The sequence below is a fragment of the Halichoerus grypus genome, chromosome X, assembly GCF_964656455.1.
Source record: "Halichoerus grypus chromosome X, mHalGry1.hap1.1, whole genome shotgun sequence".
Classification (NCBI taxonomy): Eukaryota; Metazoa; Chordata; class Mammalia; order Carnivora; family Phocidae; genus Halichoerus; species Halichoerus grypus.
The window spans coordinates 125,745,682-125,771,261 of record NC_135727.1 but is presented as its reverse complement, the minus strand read 5'-3'; the positions used below and the strand labels follow the sequence as shown (position 1 = coordinate 125,771,261).

General features: G+C 47.5%; 1 protein-coding gene across 7 annotated transcripts in view; it reads left to right on the top strand.

The window, feature by feature from the left end:
- Positions 1–25,580, top strand: part of TBL1X (transducin beta like 1 X-linked) — a 214,863-nt gene that overhangs the window by 74,461 nt on the left and 114,822 nt on the right. For all 7 annotated transcript variants that reach the window (XM_078064799.1, XM_078064800.1, XM_078064798.1 and 4 more), the window contains one exon: positions 8,633–8,706. The gene's annotated coding sequence lies outside the window, so the exon portion shown is untranslated. The remainder of the gene's footprint in view (positions 1–8,632; positions 8,707–25,580) is intronic.

The window sequence follows — 25,580 nt, the reverse complement described above, 5'->3', positions numbered from 1 at the left end:
CTCTCCCCCTCCCCTCTCCCCACCTGTGCGTACTCCCTCTCTCTCTCACAAATAAATAAATAAATCTTCTGTTATTTTTTTGAAAGATTTTATTTATTTGGCAGAGAGACAGCGAGAGAGGGAACACAAGCAGGGGGAGTGGGAGAGGGAGAAGTAGGTTTCCCGTGGATCAGGGAGCCTGAGGCGGGGCTCGATCCCAAGATCCTGGGATCATGCCCTGAGCCAAAGGCAGACGTTTAACAACTGAGCCACCCAGGCGTCCCTAAATAAATCTTTTAAAAAAACACTCAGTGCAGAAAGAATCGCTGTTTCTCTATTTATGGGAAGGAAAGATTGGGAACAACTTCTTGGGATCAATTCCGAGCCTCAGCTGCTCTCTTGTTAATAACCACGAATACTGACGGCCTCCGACAGCCAGGGCCCGCGCTGCGTATTTTGCATGTAACGGCTCAGAGGTCATCGTCCGGGGCCGCACATCTCCTTAGTGACAAGGCTGTGAGCTGATTGCCTCCCGTATGGACCACAGTGACAAAAGCAGTTTTGGCCAGTACTTGCCTGGTGTCCGCTGTGCGCCAGGGAGGGTTCTCTGCTCTTCCCATGTATGAATGAATGGTGGTGCGTTCTCCTAACGTCATTATGAGGGTTCAGTTAGTTACCCCCACTGCACCGAGAAGGACCTGGGAGCATGAGGATTCCTGGCCCCAGGTTGCGCACAGAACTGGCAGGGGGCGCTGGGCGATTCGCAGAGCCCTCTGGCCCCGGCGTCCATGCCCTTAACCGCCTGGCTCCGTGTTCAGTGTGGAACCAGAGGGGTGTGCCTGAAGGAAACGCCTCTGACGGCCAGGCTTGGGTTCCATGGGGAGCTTGTGGAGAGGGGGACGTGGGCAGGGGACGTGGAGATGGTAACGATGATGCGGTTCTTAGACATGTGGGTTCTTTCAAAGGGTGCAAGGCTGGGGAATGTGAATGCTTGTGCATAGCGTGGGCGAAAGTTGGGAGTGGGGTGTTCTTTTTGAGGTGCTTGTGGTAGGGGCTGACCTGTACATTGGAGGATGTGTAATAACACCCCTAGTCTCCACCTACCACATGCCAGGAACACTCCCCCAGTTGTGGCAGCCCAAAATGTCTCTTGGGGGAGGGCACAGTCACCCCCAATTGAGAACTGCTGGTCTAAACACTTGGGGGCAGGAGTCACCCTCAGTGTAAACTGCAACAGGATTCCTAGTGGCCCCTTTCTCCAAACTGTTGAATTTGACACTTCAAAAAAATTCCAGGGGGGGCGCCTGGGTGGCTCAGTCGTTAAGCGTCTGCCTTCGGCTCAGGTCATGATCCCAGGGTCCTGGGATCGAGCCCTGCATCGGGCTCCCTGCTCGGCGGGGAGCCTGCTTCTTTCTCTCCCACTCCCCCTGCTTGTGTTCCCTCTCTCGCTGTGTCTCTGTCAAAAAAATAAATAAAATCTTTAAAACAAAAACAAAAACAAAAACAAAAAACAAAAAAACAAAAAAATTCCAGGGTTTCCTGGATGGCTCAGTTGGATAAGCATGTGACTCTTGATTTCAGAGTTGTGACTTCAAGCCCCATGTTGGGTGTAGAGATTACTCAAATAAATAAAAACTCTTTTAAAAAAATTGCATTTTTGGAAAAGCCTGGGGTTTAAAAGTCATTTTGAAGGCCTCTCTTTCCAAAGGGGTATGGATTAGAAAGTTGAATATTTGGGGGTTTGCCTCTACAATTCAGCTTCTTTCAATATAGGGAAACTACAGTGTGTTTGTCTAAGAGTGCTGGGTGTTTTTAGTCTTAGTTTTTCATTTGAATTTTTATTTAGGTTGTCTTCCTGATGTCCTGCATGTGGAGGTGACACTTGAAGCATTGTGCTTTGTGAATAGGAAGAGGCGTGCGCATGTGCTTGAGTGTGTGTGTGCTGCGCGTGTCTTAATACTTAGTTCTTTAATTAGCTGATCGTTGACATTGGTGTCCCAAATTTTGAGGTGTTTATGTAAGCAAATAATTGAATTTAATTATTTTACAAAAGGGATTTGCTTGCAGCATTGTTAACTGAAACGAAGACAGTGTAATTGACCTTTCCAGGTGAGTGGGGGAGAGCATGTGTTTGGCAAAGGATAGAAACTGAAATGTGAACACCAGGACCATATGGTGTTCAGAAACTTTTATCATAATTTCAGTGAATAGATAATGTGCTTGACAATTACATTTAAAATTATGCTTAATGCTCACTGCAAAATGTGGAGACGGTGCTTTGGGAGATGAGGGAGAGAGTAATTGGGATTCTTTTTACCTAACGATGCACTATGTCATCTATAAACAAAGAACTGATTGGAGTCACGTGAGGATTATATGCATACAGTTTGTGTAGTATCTGTGGGGAGAGATTCAAGTCACTGTTGATTGACAATTTGCTGAATAAGGAAGATGTTATCCTAATACTTTAATGTGTCTTCTTTAAATGTGGTTATTTTTCTCACTAAAGATTAGTTTCATGCCATTAAATAAAATTTATCATTCTAATTTAAATAATAAATGCTTAGAAACAAATATGGTGTGACTGATAGCTTATTAAAATTTGCTGTGAGTTTGTTTTTCCCTCCCCCCTGTTGGTGTTGGCTCTAGAGGGATTATATAATTATAAGCCCAGTTGAGTCATGTGATTACCTTATCTTATATCAGATTTTCACATGACAAACCATATCTTAGTCTTTCTGTATGGAATCTGTTTGGTATATCACAGTGTGAGCCAGGAACCCATTTTTCATTTGTTGTGAGTGGAATATGGGTGACTCTGCTGGTGTAAGGGTGGTGGGTAAATGAGACGTGTGTCTACCATATGCATTCAGATACATCAATATGAGTTTAGAAGCATTGATTTCCAAGCTTAGAAATCTTTTTATTAGCATCATAATAGATTTAAAAAGAAATCAAGTTTATATAAGCATCTTGTTTGGTGTCCATTTTTCTCCTTTCTGAGTAGTTCATACTTTCATGCTGGACTTGTAAAACCTACAAATATAATAAAATGTCCTGTTTTGCAGGAATGAATGGATATTAAATGACTTTGTGAAGAATAGATGAAGAAAATGTGTTTCGCACATTGATCCTTAAATAAAAAATGATTTCCCCTGAACATTTATTTCCCTATTCCCACAGTGCTAATATGTTTCTTTCTTTTTTTTTTTTTTTTGAGTTGAAAAAACAATAATGACTTTCTTTTGGCTTTGAGCCTGCACTTAGTTTGTTTTCAGTGCGCACCTATTACCTGCCTGCTGTATGGTGGGCACTAAGCTTTAAAGAAAATGGCTCCCAGTGATTGAGGTGAAACAATAGGCTGATCGGCTTTGGCTTGGGTGCCCAGAACTTTTGTAATTTTGTTTTTGCAGTTTTGGTTTTTGCGGTTCTATTTTCTATCATGGTCATTGTTCATAGAATGTCTGGGTAACAATTTGTTATGTTTGTGATGTTTGTTGATTGAGTAAATGAGTGAATGAATGCCCAGAGACTGCCCTGGTATGCCTTTTTAGTGTCCGTCCCCTAGAGCGTCCACCGTGCAGAAGTATAGGTTCTTCAAGTTCTTACGAGGAAGGAAGCCATAAGGAATGAAGTCCTAGAATCTCATATTGAAAATAGTATAGTGGTGAGGATTTAGAAATTACATTCCATTTCCTCTTCTGAACATCTTAATATCTTCCGATGTTTAATATCATCTTAAGAGTTGTGCTGTAGGCACTGCCTCTCCTTTGTTGGTTTTTTTTTCCCATTTGTCATAGTCTTTAGATTTGCATTAATACGGTAACCACTGGCCACATGTGACTATTATACTTAAATTAATTAAAATTAAATAAAATTTAAAAGCCTGTTCCTCAGTTGCACTAGTCAAACACTTCAGGTGCTTCGTAACTGCATGCAGCTAATGGATACCTTACTGGTCAGTGAAGGCATAGTGCAGAAAGTTTTATTACGTAAATGAGAGATGGTTATTCAGATTTTTGCCTAATAGGTATTCCAAGGACGAGACGCTGGAAAAAAATCTTAAATCTGAAGAAGAGAGAAATTTCCTACCAGGTGACTAGAACAGAGAATAAAAAGCATATAAAGATTATTACACGAAAGCTCACCATGTCATTTTGGAATATTAGAGATAAAGGCAGTATATAAGGACTATCCTGGATTTAAAGGTCATATCAAGAATCTGGAATCAGAATGATATCAGATTTCTTAACGGCAGCATTGGAAGTTGGAAAAGAGACTAAGAATTCTATGCAAATAATTTTCACTCAGAATTTAAAGTCATTCTTCTACTAGTTGTTAACTAAGGGTAGAATAAAGATATTTGTTACATATTCAGGATATCAGTAAAATTTAGCTTTTGTACATCAGTTCTCAGAAATCTAGAGAATGTGTCCCACTGAAATGAGAGAGTAAACCGAGAAAGGGGAGATTTGGGATCCTAGAAACAGAGAGACAGAATGTATTCTCACGATGTTGTGGTTTCAAGGCGGCATGAACTCTATAGCAGGCCTAATGCTGACAACTACAGACTGGAACAGAGACAAGAAATTTCAGAAGGTCTGATGTGTGTATATTTGGGAGATGTAGGCGTGATTGAGGGGGAGACCCATAGAGCTGACAGATTATCTGAGAATTTTGATCATGTGAAAAATTGAGTCAAAGGATTGTGGACAATGCTGGAAGAATTACCAAAGGATATATATATAAAAGAAAACTAAGGAAATAAAAACAGATGCAATTAGTAACCCCAGGAAAACAAAAAGGTTGCATAAGAAAGGAGTCATAGTCATACTATATTGTTTGCTTAGCAGCGCCCATTCCGTTGTCAAAATAATATCCGTCAGATATAGATTTAACCAAAAACTATGGTTACACTACTGGGAAAATGTGGTAGGGTTAGCATAGGATTGAGGAGGGAATTTAAAAAACCAAAATTCTCACCCATATGTGAGAAAATCAAGTAAGTAATATCTGAAGCTGATAGGGAATATTATAAGGTTATTTAGAAACATGGAAGTCATACTGAGGATCACTGCCAGTAAAACAAACAGGTCTGAGATTTGAAAATGGTTGCTGTGGGAAGTAGAATTGGGGATAGATGGTGCTATAAAAAGCTTGTAAGTGAAAAGAGGAGTCTTTTGCCTCACCTGTGTTTTACTTTTTAAAACAATGTACATGCATTACTTTGAAAAGAATAAAAGTGGTTTGGAGCATGAGAGCATATAGGATGTATCTCCCATAAAATTATAGAAATTTTAGTATGGTCACCCTTGGCAGTATGGATGCTTGGGCCAGATAATTTTTTGCCTCAGAAGGGCTGTGCTGTGTGCTGTGTCCCTGGCTTTACTAGATGCCAGCAGCATTCCTCCTCCAGCCTGACAACTAAAAATGTCTCCAGACATTGCCCAGTGTCCCCTGAGAGACAGCCCCATTTGAGAACCACTGATTTAAGAGATTTAAAATCTGTTACTGAATGAATCATCGCCATACATAAAAATGCTATTCAGTACTGGTGTAATGCAGGAAACAACAGCTTCATTACACAGAACTTGAACCTCATAGCAAATGAAGTGTTCAGAATTCTCGGGTTCCTCATGCCAGTACCCGGCTCAGCCCCTGGCTCTTGGCCCAGTTAATTCAGGGCTCACTAAAAAAAGAAAGGACTCAGGAGGAAATTGCAGCTTCTCTGTTACGCTCAGTGGCTTCTGAAAACATATTTTGGATTTTTTGCGTTGTTTTCGTGATGGTACAACTTGAGTTTCTTTGGCGTGCAAATGTTAATCATTATGGCAATTTTGGGAAAACGTTGCCGCCTTTGGATATATTTCTGTGGTCAGTTGGCTGCAGGACAGATGGATGCATACATTCCTTCTCCCTCCCTCCCCCAGCATCCTTGTGCAAGTTCTTGGTTCAGTTCTTTGCAAGGGTTTTCCCTTAGAATTTACAAAGGAAGTCAACGGGAAAATGGTTCCTCAGATTTTTTGATGTGGATGAAACCTCATAAATAATTTAATACCCTCATTTCACAGCTGAGGACTCTCTGGTCCAGAGAGAGTTTCTTATAATTAATTAGGAGCAAAGTGAGGCCTGTAAATCTGCCCTTCTTTTCTTCCCCTAAATTTTTTTTTCTTTTTTAATATGATAGCATTAAAGGTAATAGTAGTGGTGCGGCATGATGATGGAAGGGGGTAGGGCAATGGGTCAGGCATGATGATGGAAGGGGGTAGGGCAATGGGTCAGGCATCTATCTGGCAAGTGGTGTCCGCATTTTCACACAATTCGGGACTCTGAGCATCATGTGCCAGGGGCACGAGCCCTTGTAAGTTTAGAGAGAGAGAGAGAGAGAGATGGCTGGCCGACTCAACTGTGAGGCCCCTGGCTCCTGCTTGGGAGGAACTCTGCAGGTTGTCTGGTATTTTGGAGTCGCCCCTGCTGGGAGTGTCCTGTCTGCAGGGCCAACTTCCCCGGTTGGCCTCCTCTTCCCTCTGCTGGACGGGGCACTGGACGGGGCACCCGTGCTGTCCACTGCCCAGCGTCCTGGCACTCGGCCGCACCCATCCCCTTTCCTGAGCACCCTGAGAGCATCAGCTGACCTTTTGAGAAACCTCAGTGCCCTCTTGCCTGCTTTTGTTGCCTCCAGCACCACTCAAGCTGCAGCTCCCCTCTCTTCCTCGTCACCTGACTTCATGGGCCAACAGGAATGCTGCCGCCTCCATGAAGCCTCTCTAGATTTCTTCCATGTAGTGGGCATGGGCAGAGGAGACAGTGTGGTTTTTTTTGTCATCCTGTCATCTGCTCTCCTCCTTGCCATCCATATCAGTGGCCGTTATTTGCTAGTCATTCCATGATTTTTGAGAGCTGTCTGTCCCTAGATGCCAGGGAATACCGCACCACCCTGGATTTCCTCCTGCCTGTCTGCACACCCCTGTCTCATTGACATCTCCTTCTCTCAGCCTTCCATCCGCGGCTTGCAGCCTTTAGACCAGGGGTTCTCTGCAGGGCGCTTGTGCCCCCCAGGGGACACCTGGTACGTTATCGCAACGAAGGGGGCGAATGTGTGGATTGCTGCCAGCATCTAGGGCGTGGAGCCCAGAGATGCCGCTCAGTGTGCAGTGCAGCCCCCACAACAGAGTTATCAGATTCACAGAGTCAGCAGTGCCCAGGGTGAGAAACCCTGCTTTGGGCATTCCCATTCAGGCCCGTAGCTTTTGAAGATCATGGTTACGGGATGACTTCCAGACTTAACTCTGCAGCCGTGACCTCTCCTGATTGCTTGGACTGGTGTCCTTCACTACCTAGTTAGTAGTCCACTTACAGTAGGATGGACGTTTCAAAGTTAACATGTAAAAAAGTCCTGCTTTTCCTCTCCTCAAGTCTGCCTACATCCCAGGAAATGGCACCATCTTCCAAATTGTTGCTTAAGCCCTGAAGCTAGAAGTCACACTGGGTTCTTCTCTCCCCTCCCCACCACACATGCCTCCCCCTCTCCCCTTCCCCCCGCTTCCCCCGTGAGTCCTCTAGGTCAGAATGTCTTAGAACCCTGTACACTGTCTGCATTTTGTGCTCGTCTTTCCTGCCGGCACTGTGCGAGTCACCGGTGGTTCTCTATTGAGCAAGAGCTTCTCTGGATTTTGTTCTAAGCATGACAGGAGGCCCCGAAGGCTTTTTTTTTTTTTTAATAGCAGGATGATCAGATTTTCTTTTCTCATTAACTCTGGTGCTGGGTGAAGAATAAGGTGTAGTGGGGCCTGTGTAGGATCAAACTCCTTTCCATGAGCTGTGAGGTCCTCTTGGACCCGGGACCTGCTATTACTCACTTCTGGTGCCCAGCACTAGCCTTCCTCCCTCCCTCTTGCCAAGGTCACTCTCACCACAGGACATTTGCACTTGCTGTGTCCGCATTGTGGCCTCTCTTGCCCACATTCAGACACTCCCTCCTCAAAGAGTGCTGCCCCAGGCCCCAGAGTAAGTAAACTCCTTGCCCCCGGTCACTTTCTCTTCCACCACCACCAACTGGAGTCTCAGTAGTTCTGTCGTATGAAGTGATCTCGCTCTGCGTTTGCTTTCTAGTTTATGGTCCCTGCTCTTCCATCACCAGGTTCCCCGCTTTTCCCTGCCGGGATGGGTATGTTCCACAAGCCCAGGCACTGTGTGTCCCTAATACTGGAATAGCACCGAGCGCCGTTTGCGTTTTCTGCAAGACTGAACGAGCCGTTGTCAGTAGAAACTTCATGAGTTGGGTTGAATTTAGAAATACCTGTGTTTAAAAAAAAAAAAAGAAAGAAAGAAAAAGAAATAACCTGTGTTTTCACTTAGCATGCTTTAGGAGGGTAGAGGAAAAGTGTGTCTGGTAAGAGCTGAGTGGATTTTTCAGTTATCGACATTCCCTGGTGATAGGATCATAATTGCTTGTGAGATAATGAAACTTTTGACCAGATTTGCGTGCTTTAACTGGGGAATGAAGCCCGGGAGTCAACGATGACCTAGTGATTATTTCGGTTTTGTCATATCCCTAATTCAGATATCTCCTGGCCTGTGGAACGGTTGACGGTGTACTTCAAGATGTTTTCATGGACGCTTTTGCCTTACTTCGGTTATTTTTCATTAACAGGTAACTGAAGATAGAAAACACGCCTTGAAATAAACCCTCGAAGGAAGAAGGGATTTGCCTACATTTGGCTCTGAGTAAGTGAAATTGTAAAATGATTTCTTATTATGTAATAAATATCCTGTCAACCTCTTCATATTTTCTGTGCTTAAAAATTAAATGTTACTGTATTGGCTCTAAGTACTGGAAATGGTGATTTCTCAAGATTTCTTGTAACAGGTAATTTTGCTAGCAAGAAAATGCTGTGTGTCTGCCTAACACCCTTCTTTTTCGTTGAGCTTCTGGAAGTCAAGAGATTTTAGGAAAGAGAAATGGAGATGATTATTAAAATCTGTATGCTTTGGAAAGAAGTATCATTTGTCCTATTGTTTCCCATATGCATTTGAGGCCCTTCTTTGTCCTTAGAAGGCTGACTCATAACCAGCAAGGACTTTTGACTTTTTGTCTGGCACACGCTCCGTTCCTCTTGTTTGTTCTTCTTAGTACGTGTGTGGAGAACGACAGGCCACCATGTAACCGCTTGTGGACCAGCCAGGATTTTCCAGAACCACCTTGTTGGGACACCCTCCTGAGGCAGCATGGCCTGGGACAGAGGCCCCTGCAGACACGTTTTCCTTCGTTCTCAGCCCTCCCTGGGCTGTTGATAGAGCAGAGCCAATCCAGAGTCACGTAGAACAGGCCTTCTGGGGTCTGGAGCTCTCCTCTTGTCTGCTGTATTGCACCCAGTTAAGGCCCGATGCCCTCTCAAATCAAGAACATCCTTTTCAGAGCACTTGGTTTGAAAGATCTTCCATCTCTGGGATGACTGGTTGTTCAGTGTGTTATTTCCGGAGCATTGTGGAGTATACGGAGGTGTGTGAAATGTGTCTTGTTTTGGGGGGTAAGGCATTACAGATGCATGAAGTGGGGGGCGTGGCAGAAGGCCATGGTGGGAATGGGTATTCCGTGCATGGTGTAGACACTCCCTGCTGAGGGAATTCTGAACAACGCTCTTTTTTAAAATTTAATTTATTTGGGGCGCCTGGGTGGCTCAGTCGTTAAGGGTCTGCCTTCGGCTCAGCTCATGATCCCAGGGTCCTGGGATCGAGCCCCACATCGGACTCCCTGCTCGGCAGGAAGCCTGCTTCTCCTCCCCCACTCCCCCTGCTTGTGTTCCCTCTCTTGCTATCTCTCTCTCTGTCAAATAAATAAATAAAATCTTAAAAAAAAAAAAAATTTATTTTATTTTTTTAAAACATTTTACTTAACATTTGAGAGAGAGAGAGAGAACATGAGCAGAGGGAGGAGCAGAGGGAGAGCAGGGAGCGCAATGTGGGGCTTGATGCGGGACTTGATCTTGGGACCGGGAGATCATGACCTGAGCCGAAGGCAGATGCTTAACCGACTGAGCCACCCAGGCATCCCTGAATTCTGAGCAAGGCTCTTAACAGCATGTGGCAGCGTAGCCTAAGGAGGGAGGGACCTTCCTTTCTAGGTGGGGGACTGACTACGGGCAAAGGTCAGGAGCCAGGAACAACAAAGCTTTTTTTTTTTTTTTTTTTTTTAAAGATCTTATTTTATTTATTTGACAGAGAGACAGAGCACAAGCAGGGGGGGCGACAAGCAGAGGGAGAAGGAGAAGCATGCTCCCCGCTGAGCAGGGAGCCTGATGCAGGATTCGATCCCAGGACCCTGGGATCATGACCCGAGCCGAAGGCAGATGCTTAACGACTGAGTCACCCAGGCGTTTCCCCCCTCCCTTTTTTTTAATAGGGGAAGTTGATAAAGCAGCCTGGTGGCCTTGAACGGGGTGATGGGGGAGCAGAAAGGGCCTACGGGAAGGGCAAGGACTGTGGACTGGACCGTGTCTGCACCATGCTCTCAGGAGCCTTTGATTCTTTAGCGTTAGAGCTGCCATCTTTCATTGGCCTGGACGTACCCGAGGACTGCAAGTCCATCAGTGACAGAGGGACAGTCTGTAGACCGAGAGGGCACCAGAGGTGACTCTCACAACCAACCCGCATGGGGCGGAAAGAACAGTAAATGGTGATGAGGTAGCCCTCTTACACGCGCGTGCCAGATGTTGCCGGGTTTTGGTAACGCCTTCCCTGAGCTAGTTCACGGAGGGGACTGTCGCTCACCGGACGTGTGCTGTGGGCGGTCCTCGCTCTGCTCACGGAGCTGTGCTCCCGCCCCCGCCGTGCGAGTCCTTCCGTCAGAGCCCTCCGGGGACCAGTGTCAGAGTCGAGTGGCCCCCTCCCCCGGCCTCCCCCGGTCCCCGACAAGCACCGATCTACTTCCCGTGCCTACGGGGTAGCCCTTTCCCGGGCATTTCATGGGATCGGCGTCGTGCGGTGTGTGTTCTTTGCGGCTTCTGTTACTCAGCATAATGTTGTCACGGTCCCGTCACGGTCCCTCCTGTGTGGTAGGACGTGTCTGCGTCTCATTCCTTTTTCTTGCCAAATACTATTCCGTTGTATGAACAGGCCACATTTCGTGTATCTGTTCGTCAGTCGGTCATTTTGAAAGCTTCTATTCCGAAGTGACGTTGGACTCGCAGAGAGTTGCAGAAACAGTCCTGGGAGTTCCCGAGTACCCCTCCCCGACTTCCCTGTGACGAGAGCGTCTCCCATCACGATCCCGAGCTGCTGTGCTCTCACCAGGGGGACGTGGGCGCTGGCCCCGTGGACTCCGATGCAGACCCTCTGTGGATCTCAGCAGAGTTCACGTGCACTCATGTGCATGCGTGTGCTTGCCTGCGTGTGTACATGTGTACCACACGTACACGTTCATGCGGTGTGCGCACGCCACGCGGGATGTCGTGTAGGTCACATGTCACGCAGTTTGCAGATGCACACCGTTATGTCACCAGCACGGCTCCCCATGACACTCCTTTAGGTCACCCTGTGCGACTGCTGGCAGCCACTGGGCTCTCCGTCTCTAGAGTTCTGTCATTTCGAGAATGTTACATGAGGGAATCGTACGGCATCTGGCCTTTGGAGACTGCCTTTCTTCCTCAGCCTGAGGCCCTGGAGATCCTTGCAGGTGGTGGGTGTGAGCGGCTCGTGCCTTTTGGATGCCGAGCGGTGTACCGCCGTCCGGCTGTACCAGAGCTTAGGTGTCCGTTCACGAGTTCGGGGGCCTTCGGGATCTCTGCAGCCGGGGGGCTCGTACAAGGAGAGCTGCCGTGCGCAGGTTGTGCTGTGGACCAGATGCGGTTTGAAGTCCCCAGTTTGTGCCTCAGGTAGTCCTGGGAGATCAGTGCCATTGTTGGGGGCCATTGACCCTCAGCGAGGCCGTGGGGCCCCCGGGCTCCGGTGGGGGAGTGGGCGGCTGGAGCGGACTCCAGCTGGCTGAACCCCTCCCGAGCCGCCGTGTTTGGAGGGTACGGCGGTGGTGCTGGGCCCCTCTGGCATCGAGACCCTGCTGACGGAGGGAGGGTGAGACCCCCTGGCCACACGGAACGAGCTGGGCGCTGAACCGTGCCACCGGGGACGACTGCCTCCGTGCACAGACAGCTGCCATGCCAGGAGCAGAGCCCGGTCACCATCGAGCTGCTTCCCCGTTGGGGGACTGCTGTGTGTGGGGACGAGGTGGCTCAAGGAGGCAGCCTCCGGGCGCCTGGGTGGCTCAGTCGTTAAGCGTCTGCCTTCGGCTCAGGTCATGATCCCAGGGTCCTGGGATCGAGTCCCACATCGGGCTCCCTGCTCAGCGGGAAGCCTGCTTCTCCCTCTCCCACTCCCTCTGCTTGTGTTCCCTCTCTCGCTGTGTCTCTGTCAAATGAATAAAAAAAAAAAAACAAAAAAAAAAACAGCCTCCAGTTCCATCCACAGCGGGGCCAGCAGGAAGCCCTGGGGCTGTTGTTCGCTGGCGGGCGAGTGGGCTCAGACCTGCGGGCTCCATCGGGCACATGCCCCACCGATTGCCGCAGAGAACCACCTGGCTGCGCTCTCCAGAGACCAGCATGCGGCCATGCTGTTTCCAGGAGCTGCCTTCAGAGGGGCCTGCTTGTTCCCCCCCCCCCCCCGGGGGGGAGTAGTGAATCGAGACAGTGAAAGGTGCGGTGCCCTTTGCCTTGGCATGGCTCTTCTGTTCCCGTGAGGACAGAGGGAGAGGCACGCGGGGGCCTCGAGGCGGCCAGCTCTGGTCTCACCTCTTGTTTTCATCACCCACGCCCTGTGGGACCTCCAGAAGTTGCTTAGCACCTCTGAGCCTCAGTCTTCTCCTCTGTACAGTGGGAAGTTAATCCCTACTTCGCAGTCCTTTGGTACAAGACACGAAATTGCCAAGCGTTTTGTGGAGTCCGTGTGCATTCCCGCTTCTCCCTTCTACTTCTTTTCTCCTCCTCCCCATCCACAGCCTGGAAGTGACTCAGAACCCTGAAATGCTCAGTGTTTGCTTTTGGGCTGGATGCTGTTTGCCCAGTGTGGAGGGAGGGACGGGGTGGGGGGGGGGGAGAGAGAGAGGGGAAGAGAGAGAGAGAGAGAGAGAGACAGAGAGAGAGAGTGTGTGTGTGTGTGTGTGGTGTGGCTTATTCTAAACACTTGCCGCCTGCTTTCTCATTCATCTCTGATTGCCGTCCCTTTTTGGGGTCTAAGTCACAAGATGGGTGACCAATTCTCACCAATTCCTCTTTATTCATACAATCCAAGAAGGGCACGAATGATCCAGGTACTTGTGATCAAAGGGAGCCATGGCTCAGAGAAGTGGTGCATTGGAGCCTGAAGGATTGGTTTAGTGTTAGAGTTGATTAGGACTGGAAATTGTAGTAGGGACAAGACAGGGACTCTGGTGGATCTCAACTGGGCGGTGTGCCCTGTTGCAGACCAACCCCATTTCGGGGGTTTCATACTAACTGGGTAAAGGTGGTGCCCCAGAGGGGTCTTACAGCAGGCTCAGAGTGCGTGGGGTAGAGTGGGGTGTTGCTGATCTGTCTTACCAAAAGCAGTAAAACTTCGCGGGTGACCTTGGAACCATAGCTTCTTGATTTAAAGGTGTCAATTCCGTGTGGATAATCCGATAGCGCAATTGCTTTTTGTTGTCTCCAGCTGATGAAAAGTCCTTGATGAGTGCTGTTTGATAACACAGTTCGGCTTTTTGTTCTCCCTTTCAGTTTGCCCTTCACATTTATTCAGTGTTCTTTTCTTTCAAACACCATTTGTCTTCATCCGCTTTCGTGAATGCCCAGAACACACACATGGAGCCCCGCAGATGCTGCCTCCAGGTTATCAGGAAAACTGCTTCCTTGTGAGAAGGTGGCTATTCCTTTTTTCTTGAGCCCAAGCCGATCGGGAAAAGCGCACCCTCTTCCCAACTGTGGATTGAAAGTCTAGTGAGTTTCATGTTGCAATTTGACTCAAATGGACATTAATTAAGTTCTTGATGAATTAAACCAGAGAATGAACTCTTGAAATTGGTTTTAGATTCTGGTTGTAACACGGCTAGGAAGGGGCCTCAAAATGATGGAACAATTCTTTTCGTTTCTGACATTTTTCACTACTTCTGTCTCTTATAATAATTCAAAGTATGTTGTTTTTCCTACTGTTGGCTTTGTAAACGTGGGTGGTCTCTCAGTGTCTCTCAGTTCAGGATGTGGTTGTCAACTGGGGTGTTTTTCCCCTAGGGGATACTTGGCAAAGTCTGGAGACCTATTTTTCATGATTTGGGGGGTGTGTGTATGTGGGATATGGACATCTAGAGGGTGGAGGCCAGGGATGCTGCTGAACATCCTCCAGGGCACAGGACAGCCTCCCTCCCGCCCTCCCACACGCGAGAGTTACTGGCCCAAATTTCAGTAGTGATGAGGTTGGCTGGTCTGGGGCATGGCCCACAACTTTGCATGTGTAAACTACGGCCTCTTCTTTCATAGTAGTGACATTAGGCTCTGCATGGATATGAAGCACCGCGGTGGGGAGTTTTACACGCGGTGGGCCTCCTCCAGTGACTCCAACGCTCATTGTAACTATAAAGTTGGAAGATACTAAGGCTCTAGGTCTGGATTTCTATTCCTAAATTACGTTTTTCTTTGTATTAAAAAATACAGGTTTGACAACATGATCAGGCGTATAATTCATAGGCATCTAACTGGCTTAACTTCATTTATAATCTATTAAGAAAAATAATTTACTTATTTGGTTTCTTTATGGTCAATAGCGATTCTGAATTTATTACTTAGAATAATTATGGTATTTTTCAAGTTTTCCTACCTTCATAAGACATCTGTATGCAAAATGAGCAAAATTTTTTTTAAAGATTGATTTTAGAGAGAGAGAGTGCGTGCGTGAGCACAGGGAGAGGGATTGAGAGAGAGCGAGTCTGAGGCAGACTCCATGCCCAGCAGAGTCCGACACAGAGCTCGATCTCATGACCCGAGCCAAAGCCCAGAGTAGGACAAAAATAGCAAAATTTTAAAGGAACGCCCGACATGAAAATAGTCTCCTGCAAAAAGACTACAAGGGAAAGATCATGCCTTTACTTAGTACCTATTTAAGAGATTTACAAAGGATTCTTTTTTATTGTGATAGAATACACATAACATATAATTTACTACCTTAACCATTTTTGAGTTTCACCTCAGTGTCATTATGTTCACATCTTTGTGCAACTTTTTGTCACCTTCGCAAGCGGAAACTCTGCCCCATTAAACACTGACTCCCGATTCCCGTCCTCCAGCCCCTGGCACCCACCATTCCACTTCTGTCCCTACGGATTTGCCTATTCTAGGTACCCCAAAGTTGGAATCAAACAATATTTGTCTTTTTGCATCTGGTTTATTTCACTCAGTGTAATATCTCCCAAGTTCATCCATGTGGTAGCATGTGTCAGAATCCCCGTCCTTTTTGACCCTGAATAATATTCCATTCTGTGTAGAGACCATGTTTGGTTTATCTGTTCATCCATTGTTGGAGGGTTGAGTGGTTTACAAAGAAATATTTTAAAGTTGGATCCCTTGTGACTGACTCGTCACTACTGTGTAGACAGAGATAGCAAATGATTCTGGATTCTTGTGGTGAAATTGTGTTGTACCCACACAGAAACTGCCAGACCTTTCCTCATGCACATCCTCAAGTGCTATTAACACAACATTCTCAGGCACCTGGGTGGCTCAGTTGGTTAAGCGTCTGCCTTCGGCTCAGGTCATGATCCTGGAGTCCCTGGATCGAGTCCCGCATCGGGCTCCCTGCTCAGTGGGGAGTCTGCTTCTCCCTCTGACCCTAACCCCTCTCATGTGCTCTCTCTCATTCTCTCTCTCTCAAATAAATAAATAAAATCTTAAAAAAACCAAAACAAAACAAAAACCCACAACATTCTATCTTACGAACTACAGTTGACCCTTGAATAACACAGGTTTGAACTGTGCGGGTCCACTGAGATGCAGATTTTTTTTTTGGTAAATATAGTACAGTTCTGCAAATTATTTTCTCTTCCATATGATATTCTCTCTCTCTCTCTTTTTTTAAAAGGTTTATTTTAAACTGGTAAGAACAGATACTACACAGTAGAGAGCAAGAGAGCATGCACAAGCCAGTGTGAGCAGGTTGAGGGGCAGAGGGAAAGAATCTCAAGCAGGCTCCTTGCTGAGCATGGAGCCCAATGCAGGGCTCGATCTCACAACCCTGGGATCACGACCTGAGCTGAAATCAAGAGTCGCACGCTTTGCCGACTGAGCCGCCCTTCCATATGATTTTCTTTCTTTTTTTTTTTTTTAAAGATTTTATTTATTTATCTGAGAGAGAATGGGAGACAGAGAGCATGAGAGGGGGGAGGATCAGAGGGAGAAGCAGACTCCCCGCCAAGCAGGGAGCCTGATGTGGGACTCGATCCCGGGACTCCAAGATCATGACCTGAGCCGAAGGCAGTTGCTTAACCAACTGAGCCACCCAGGCGCCCCCATATGATTTTCTTAATGACATTTTCTTTTCTCCAGTCCCCTTTATCATGAGAATACAGTATGTAATACATATCACATACTATGCAAGTGTAAATTGAGTGTCTGTGTTGTCGATCAGGCTCCCAGTTAACAGGCTGTTCATTTTGGGGCATTCGGAGGTTTGAGGCAGATTTTCAGTTGTGTGGGGGGTGGGTGTCCCTACGCCCTGAATTGTCCAAGAATCACCTGTACTCTTCTGCGATGAGCTTTGTACATTTGTTCTACCTGCTTAGCTTCCAAAGCAGGAGCAATGGAAGTATTTAAAGCAGTCACAGAAGCTTCCAGAAAGGCACCCCTACCCTCCCACTTTCCACTCTGCACTCTTGAAATGAGATCTCTTTCCTGCCTCCTTCCCCTTGTTCGTCTCTGGCCACCGCTCTCTATGACCCGGAACCATCCTGCACCTGTCCTTGAATGGGCTTTCATCTTCCCACCTCCTGGGACCTCACTTTTCTGCACAAGAATGTGTGTATGCTCTTTTGAGACATTTTTTGCAGTCAGCACGTTGAGATCTTTACATGAAAAGATTTTCGGTTATTCTGAAATGCGGTGCCTGTCATTGCACACTGCTCAGCATTGGGGTCTGACTGTCCTGGCCTGTTACCTATCCCACTACTTCATCCTAAAGCAACCGCTCTTTCCTTATAGGAGCATCCTTTCAGCTGCACTGAGTTTCTAACTTTATTGACACACAGCAATCAGAATGCATTTCTTTGACATTTTGGTGCAAAGTAGGACAGCAGAACTGATACGGCTTTATCTGTTCATCTGTTCAGCGGATAATGAGTGCTTTCTGAGTGCTGGGTGCTAGGGATGGAGCGGGACATTGTTTGCGAGGCCTGCGACAGCAAAGGTTTGATTTTTGGTTGTGGATGGAAAAGGTGGAGGGCAAGCGCCGAGCTCATTGAAATAGTTAAAATCCTGTTACAGAACCTAGAGCATCAGTAGCAATTTACCTTCCTTCACAAAGTGCTCTCGTGGCATTTTAAGTTCCTCAAAATGCACGCCTGCTTTTTTATTTCAAACTAATGAAATAAGACACTCTCACCCACTTGTCGTTTTGTAAATCTAAAGAAAAGCTTCCTTTGTAAGACAGGTCCTCCCAGCAGGAGGATTTTTGTGGCTTAGACAGGGGCTGCATTTAATCTCTATTTTATATTGCTGATTAATTTTAAGTATGATTTAAATTTTAATTTATGGTTTCTTTTTAAAATTAATTACATTATTGGGTGCTTTCATGATTTCATTTAAAAACCTTCCTATTGGAGGCACCGTATTTGACCTTTAATATTTTCTACATCTGCTTTAAAGACATTTTTCTGTGTGACCACGCACGGTCTGGTTTACAAAAGGTGGATTCCCCTAAACTCCCAAATTTTAGTTGCAGATAGCACGTTTGCCACTGAGTTCTTTTCCCTGTATTTACCTCCGTAGAATATTGTCATTTTGTACTCTGTGGCTATTTGTCTTTGTCAGAGGATGCAGGTAGAATATTAATCTTGTATGAAATTCAGATAAGCAGGGAGCAGATGGATTTATGGCTCTTGAAACCTCTAAACTCTGCAGCTGTGGTGAGTTGTTAACCTATGAATAAAGAAATTCTGGAACGTGGTTCGCAAGGGCTGGCGTGACCCGGTGGGCACAGAATCCATCACCCTGTCAGGGAGAGATGTGCCCCGTCTTCTCGGGTTTGGGCTTTTTACTGCTGTGCCATTGTGCTCTGGGCTTCCTCCAAGAATGAGCGCGGAGTCGTGCATTCCACGGGAGTCTCCCGGGCTGCAGGCAGAGCTACTCCGCATCCCCAGGAGGCTGTGGCCGTCCCAGGGGCAAAAACAAGTTCCCGGGTCTGTTTCGTCTCCGGAGGCTGAGGGGAGTGTGCACCCCAAGCGCTGTGTCGGGCAGGGGCAGGTGCAGGAGCGGCCCAGCTCCGGCATCGAGGGGACCCTCCCGGGCATCTTAGTATACGCAGCCCGTCACCTTCAGTATGACTTCATCAGGAGGAGGAGAGCACACGCAGGTCCTAGTGGGGTGTACTGGGCCAGGTAGGGATTTGGGGAATGGCAGTAAAATGACTGCATTTGGGGATCATTCTTTGGGACTTGAGCTGGTGGCCGGAGTGCACCACAGAATGTGCCGGATGCTTAGACACAAGGAGGTCTGCTTGGTGATTTGCCTCCCAGCACCTTGGCTGGGACACACTTTATGTGGGATTATGGAGGAAGGGGGCTTGCCCCGTATGTCTGAGAGTCACCAGCAAGAAAGAAGTGTCCTGTCTAGAAAGTGCGGAAGCAGTTTTGAAAAGGTTGCCCCTGTGTTGGGCTGTGTTAACCATCGTGAAGAGGCATTGTGCATTATGAGCGTGTTCGTCATTCATACCCTGTGCTAGGTGGGCCGGAGCAGCTTGCGCCAAAGGCATGTTTTTGAATAGCTTCATCGAGACATAATTCACCTACCATCCCATTCATTCATTTAAAGAGCCTGATTTGAAGGTGTTTAGTGTGGGGCGCCTGGGTGGCTCAGACAGTTAAGCGTCTGCCTTCAGCTCAGGTCATGATCCCAGGATCCTGGGATCCAGCCCTGCATCGGGCTCCCTGCTCAGCCGGAAGCCTGCTTCTCCCTCTCCTACTCCCCCTGCTTGTGTTCCCTCTCTCTCTGTCTCTATGTCAAATAAATTTTAAAAAATAAAAAAAAAATCTTTGAAGGTGTTTAGTGTATTCACAGAGTTATCCAGCCGTCACCACAATCTTAATTTTAGAGTATTTTCAATATGCCAGAAAGAAACGTTGCACTCCTTAATAGCGACTCCCCATGTCCTCCTCCCCAGCCCCTGGCGACTACTAGTCTGCTTTCTGTCCCTGTGGATTTACCAGTTTGGGACATTCAGTTACACGGAAGCAGATACTACGTGGCTTTTTGTGACTTGCTTCTTTTTCTTTGCATCATGTTTTCAAGGCTCATCCATGTTGTAGTGTGTGTCAATGCTGAGTTCCTCTTTATAGCCATATAATGCCACTCCGTCATATGGAATGACCCCATGTTGTCTCCATTCCTCAGTTGACAGACACTTGGGTTGTTTCCACTGTTTGACCACGTGAATGATACTACCGTGAACATTCCAGTACTACTTTTTATGGGGATGCCTGCAAATGAAGATCTAGAGGAACCCAATGAACTGTTGGCTATCAAAATAATATAGGAAGATTTTCAAGATGCAGATGTACATTTTAAAAGTTATATTTACGGGGCGCCTGGGTGGTGTAGTCGGTTAAGCACGAACTCTTGGTTTCTGCTCTGGTCGTGATCTCAGGGTCGTGAGATCGAGTCCTGCACTGGGCTCCGCACTCAGTGCGGAGTCTGCTTGAGATCCTCTCTCCCTCTGCCCCTCTCCCCTGCGCTCTCCCCTGCGCTCTCCCTCTCTCTCTCTCAAATAAATAAATAGATCTTAAAAAAAAAAAGTAAGTTATTTTTATCATGTAGGTTCTGTGTGAGATTAGTGTACTTTTAAATGTGTTTGGATCTTTTTGCCCCCCACGCCCCTTGGGTTGGTATCTGCTCAGATCTTCATGCATGTGTGTGCTCTGTCCAGGAATCAGGCTGGGGTTGTGTCTCCACATTTGGGCAGATACCAGGAGTACCTGATGAGATGGGACTATCATTTAGACAGATCTTGCTTGGATGAGTAACTGAGGTAGCAGTCAGCCATTTTCCTTTTGCGAGCACATTTGCAATTTTAGGCCAATCTCAGTGTTTTTCGGGTTCATAGTTTTTTTATTTATTACATGTAAATTTAGAGTAAATGTCTTCTTGCTTGAATATGGTGTACACCTGAAACTGATGTAACATCCTATGTTAATTATACTTCAGTAAAAAGAAATATGAGTTTAATATTAAGTAAAATTACGAGGTTACGGTCAAGTGGTCAGTTTGTAGAAATGCCAGGTTGTTTTTGTTTTTTGTTTTTTTTAACTCTGAATAGCATGAAAGTTTTTCCCATTTTCCCAAGCGTAGAACCTCAGATGTGTCTGGTGTTAGTTTGAATGTGCCCACCAGTTAGTTATTCTTAGGCTAAGGACTTCGAGAAGCATGTGCATGTGTTAGAACAGTGAAGAACTTGGATAACCTAGAGTCTCCTCCGGTAGAACTTTCTGTGTAGAGAGGGAGCTGTTCGTATCCGTGTTGCTAGTGAGATAGCCGTGAGCCCCATGGGGCTCTTGATCACTTGACATGAGCCTCCTGTGCCCGAGGAACTGAATTACAGGTTTTCTTTAATTTTAATTCATTTAAGATTACATAGCTCGATACCTGGAAACCAGCGTGGGACTCGTTTAACCTGTTTAGCACAGGGCTTCTCCAAGTGGATGATTTTGCACTTGCCGCTCCCTCCCCTTCCCTGGACATCGAGCAATGTCTGGAGGCATTTTGCATTGTCGTATCTCAGAGGACGGTGCCCGTGGCATCTAGTGAGTGGAGACCAGGGATGCTGCTCAGTGCCCAGGACAGTTAACGAGGGATGATTTGGACCCAGGCGTTAAAAGTGCCATGGTGGAGAAACCCTGCTTTAGATTCACAAGGCTGGCATCGTCCTTGGTGATGCTAGAGACAACTGCAGACCCGTCTCATAAGTACAGAGATGGGGCTTGCTCATGGGGTCAGGCCTCAGGCAGGCGTGCAGCCCGCTGGTGCCAGGGTGAGGACAGGAAGCCAGGCATCCGCCTCCGCGTGGCTTGGACATCCAGTGTAGGAACAGAAAGTCGATGTTGGTTAGGAGGCAGAACGGTGACACAGCCGTGGTCGGATGTGCTTTAGTGAGCTGGCTTTGTGTTGTTAAATGAGAGGGGAAGCAAAGCTCTCTGCTCTGGGCTGTGTTCTCTCAAATCCAGTTTAGGGGAACCTGACCCTTAGCTCTGCACACCCCTGTTCCCCAGCATCGTGGGAGGGGGCTGCGGTGCCCAAAGACGCCCTCTTTACGTCCAGGTTCGCTTACTCACCTCTCCAAGATACCTAGAAAGCGTTTGGAAAGGTCCTCTTTTGCAAACCAGTCTTGGCAGTATTTGGCAAAGGCAGATTCATTGGATAATCTCAAGGCAACCGTAACTTCCCATTCAGTGCCATGCTAAGATTTGTAGGAGCGCTCCCCAGTAAACCTGCCCCGGGCACACACACCTGTTGGAGGTGGTCCCCCACTCCCCGGGTCCTCAAGGCCCTGCCCCCCAAACCAAAGTGCTGTGGCTAGAGGTTCCCCCGACGCGGAGAAACCCGAATTGTCGGTATCGTAATTAGTAACATATACGTGTTTAAGCGTCGCAATTGAAAATTCGTCGTCGCCGAGCTGGGGCAGGCAGGAGGGAAGCCCCAGAGATGGAGGGCTGAAACGGGGCTCTGTTGGCGGGGCGACGTGGGCCGACATGCTGCAGTTCACACAAGTGCCGTCCTGTGCCCGAGTACAAATGGGTCGCCTGTGATGGGATGCAGGGGGCGGCTTTGGCAGGGAGACCGCGCCCGGCATAATGGGACTTGAATTGGCCGTTTCTTTTCGGGATCCTGCAAATGGTTGCAGCATCTATCATCCTGAGGAAGCTCGGATGGCTTGCCAAACAGAAAATATTGATGATTAAAAAAAAAAAAAAAAGTGAATCCATGATGCTTCTATTCTCTGAAAATGATTTTTATCCTATTTGCAAAAACCAGAGATGTGTCAGCAACTTCTGAAGACCGTTATCCAAGGAATTAAATGGAAATCATTCAGAGAAATAAGCTCTCTGGCAAACCCGAAGCCCCACGGGGATTTTGGATCTTATTTAATGTAAAATTCCTTGAAGCAAAGACTCGCAGGCATTATGTTATGGTTCCAGGCAGTTTATTGTGGGTTTTTTTTTTTTTTTTTCCCCTAAGTATTTGTGAACGTGTAAATTACTCTGTGTGCTAACCATGGAAGTAAAACCACACGCAGGGGGAGGGAGTGTCAGATAAAGTCCTTTTCAGCAGAGAATTGAAGCGTCTTGTTGTAACAGGATCCATCTCGACAACAACGTGGTGCAAGAGGCTGTAACGGATCTGAAATGGGCCACCTACGTGCCCACCCTCAGTGCTCTGGGAAACCCGCTCGAAGGCGTCCTCGCCAGCACTGACCTTCAGTTTGGTTACCATGGGAACTTTTTGCCCCTGACTGGGGTGGGGGTGGTGCGGGGAGTAGCACTGCTTCCAGGATGTTTACTGTACCTCTCTGACGGACCGGCCTTCCCATTTCGTGCATGAACGCTTCCTGATGGAATTGGCATTGGGGGCGAGAATAACTAGATGGGCTCTCTGCTCGCACGTGTGAGCTGAGACAGGCTTCGGAAGCCTGCCCTCCTGCAAGGCCCTGGGAGGGACTGACGGGGGAAGCGGACCACTGGAGGTGGTTGTCCCATTACACAGCCCACGGTGTCCTCAACGTGTGGGGATTCTGGATCCGGTGGGTTGGATGTGGGGATCCCCGCGTGGCCATCGTGGGGGAGATTCTTGGTTCCCAGCGAGCCCTGTGGGAGACGGAAGTGTGCATTGACGTGGATGAGGAGTGGGCGGCTTGGGGATGGAGGCCCGGCTACAACTGGACGTGCCCCCTGCACGTGCGCCTGTCCGTTGCAGCGTGGTGCCCCGCTCTGTTCTTCCCCCCGAAGGAGAGCCGAGCAGGAGCAGGGGGGCATCTGCGAGAAAGTCAGGTGCCGAACACGCAAAGACAGACGTAGCTCAGGGCATCTTTACCTGGGTTCGAGAAGATAGAGCGAGCCAGGCTGGGAGCTGGCTCTGATGTACGTTAGAATCCGATCCGTCCTCAAACCACTGTCGTTTTTGGTGGTGTTACGGTTCTCCTTGCTGCTGGAAAAATGATTGCACCATCCATCTTGAGTGCCTAGAAATTGCAACACAGTCGAGTTAAAATTTTAAAGACCTCTTTCCTGTGAGGCCCGACATGGTAATTATTCAAAAGAATTTTTTTTCTTTACCTTCCGGAAGGCCATCTGAGGGAGTCTGATTCAACTTACATATCCACAGTTCTTTTCTCTTGGTCTCTTTGGTGATGATGATTGGTTCTGCCATTTCTTGACCACCAGGTTAAATCGAAAGGAGGCAGAGTTCACGCTTTGCCCCAGAACATGTCAGGGATTGGGCTCTCCAGTAAGGTGCTTTCTCGGACTCTGGTTTTCGTGGAAAGGGGATTTTGCCGCCGCCCCCCCCCCCACCTGGACAACACTTGGCAGTGTCCAAAGATATTTTTGATTGTCCAAATTGGGAGGTGCTGCTGGCATCTAGTGGGTGCAGACCAAGGAGGCTGCTCGGCACCCTGCTGTGCCCAAGATGCCCCACCACAGAGTGGAACCCCACCCTGCATGTCAGTGGTGCTGGGCGGAGAAGCCGTGCTCTGCGGTGCTTTTCATTTGCTCAGCACTGCAGGATGGATTCTCCGCCAAAAGATTGTCTTGTTGGAGAGGGCCAAGTCCCTGCCCCGTCCAGATGTGCAGGTCTCCGAGTTCTGAAAGGAAATGGAAACGTGAGGGTCACATCCAAGGAAACCTTCTGCATGCGGAGTGAATCAGAGGGGCCGGATTGCTGGTGGAGGCGGACCTCCCAGCCCAGCTGAGTCCTGTTTCTCATTCCCTTGTCCATTTAGATCCTGCCGAGGTTTCTCCTGAAGGCTGCGGACTCAAAGCTGCCCCTCTGATTTCCTTTCTTTCCAGGGCAGTTTAGGTGAAGCTGGAGCAGAATGTTCCCTGAGGAGGGATTAGGAGAATCAGGCCCGGCCTTTGCCGAATCAATGTATCCGGAACGTTCAGCATCTTTACAGGAATGCAGCTAACCGTTTCCCGCAGCATCCTTGGGGTTGGAGGCCGTGCAGCAAATGGCCGCAGCTTCCCTGGGACAGATGTAGTGTGGCAAAGCTGACCGCCCGTGCAGACACGGCCTTCATTATTGCTTCAGAACCACCCAGTCCGCGACTGAAGACTGTGCTCATGGTAGCTTTCAGCGGGATCGCCCATGTTACGGTCCTGTCGTGGGCCTTGGCCTACGTTACGTTAATGAGACCTGTAAGCCCATCGCTTTCTTGCAGGCAGCCTACTGATGCATCCCATTGGGAGCCGCCTTCCTGAAGTGGTCACCTTAGCAAAGGGTGGTATCTTCAGCTTGTGGATCCCCTCCTTTCCGTTCAAGTGCTGTCGGCGCACTGCATGTATGAGTCCCTTATTTTCATACCGATGTGGGTGTATGTTCTTCACTCTAGTGGGGGTCTTCATCTGAACAAGCCTGGAGGGAGGGCAGCTCTGTGAAAGTAAGATTTATTTCAAGGAACGGCTGGATGGTTGCTCGCCAGCTTCAGTGAATGGGGTTCCTGTGCTTTTGTTGTTTCTCTTCCAAAGAGGGTAGTGAATAAAATTAGATATTAGAGTTGATTGCGTTGCTTAAAGATTGGGACAAATGCTGCGTATGTAGTTTACATACTTGCCTGCTAGTCCCCGACGGATACACTCTTGGCTTGTTGATGTGGAAACTGTCAAACGTACTCGAAGCGTATAGAACATTTCATATATTCCCATGTACCTGTCACTCGTGTTTCAGCCACTGTCAACATCTGTCCCTCAGGATTTTGTTATTGTTAGTAGGGTAACTTAAATCTCAGACACCACATCATTGTCACCCATCAATATATCAGGATATGCCTCTGATATGGAAGGATTTTTACACACGTATATGTAATATATATGTATTATATGGTGTGTATATACGATATATGTGTATAATATGTAATATGTGTGTGTGCGCACATACTATGTAATATATGGTTTAACATATATACCATGTAAATACATACATTTACACACACACCATGATACCATTATTATCCTGTATGAGTTTCCTCTGGCCACTGTAACAAATAACCACAAACTGAATGGCTTAGAACAATGGAATTTATTCTCTCACAGCTCAGGAGGTCAGAAGTCCAAAATCAAGTGTTGGAAAAGTTGGTTCCTTCTGGAGGCTCTGAGGAGGAATCTCTTCCGTGCC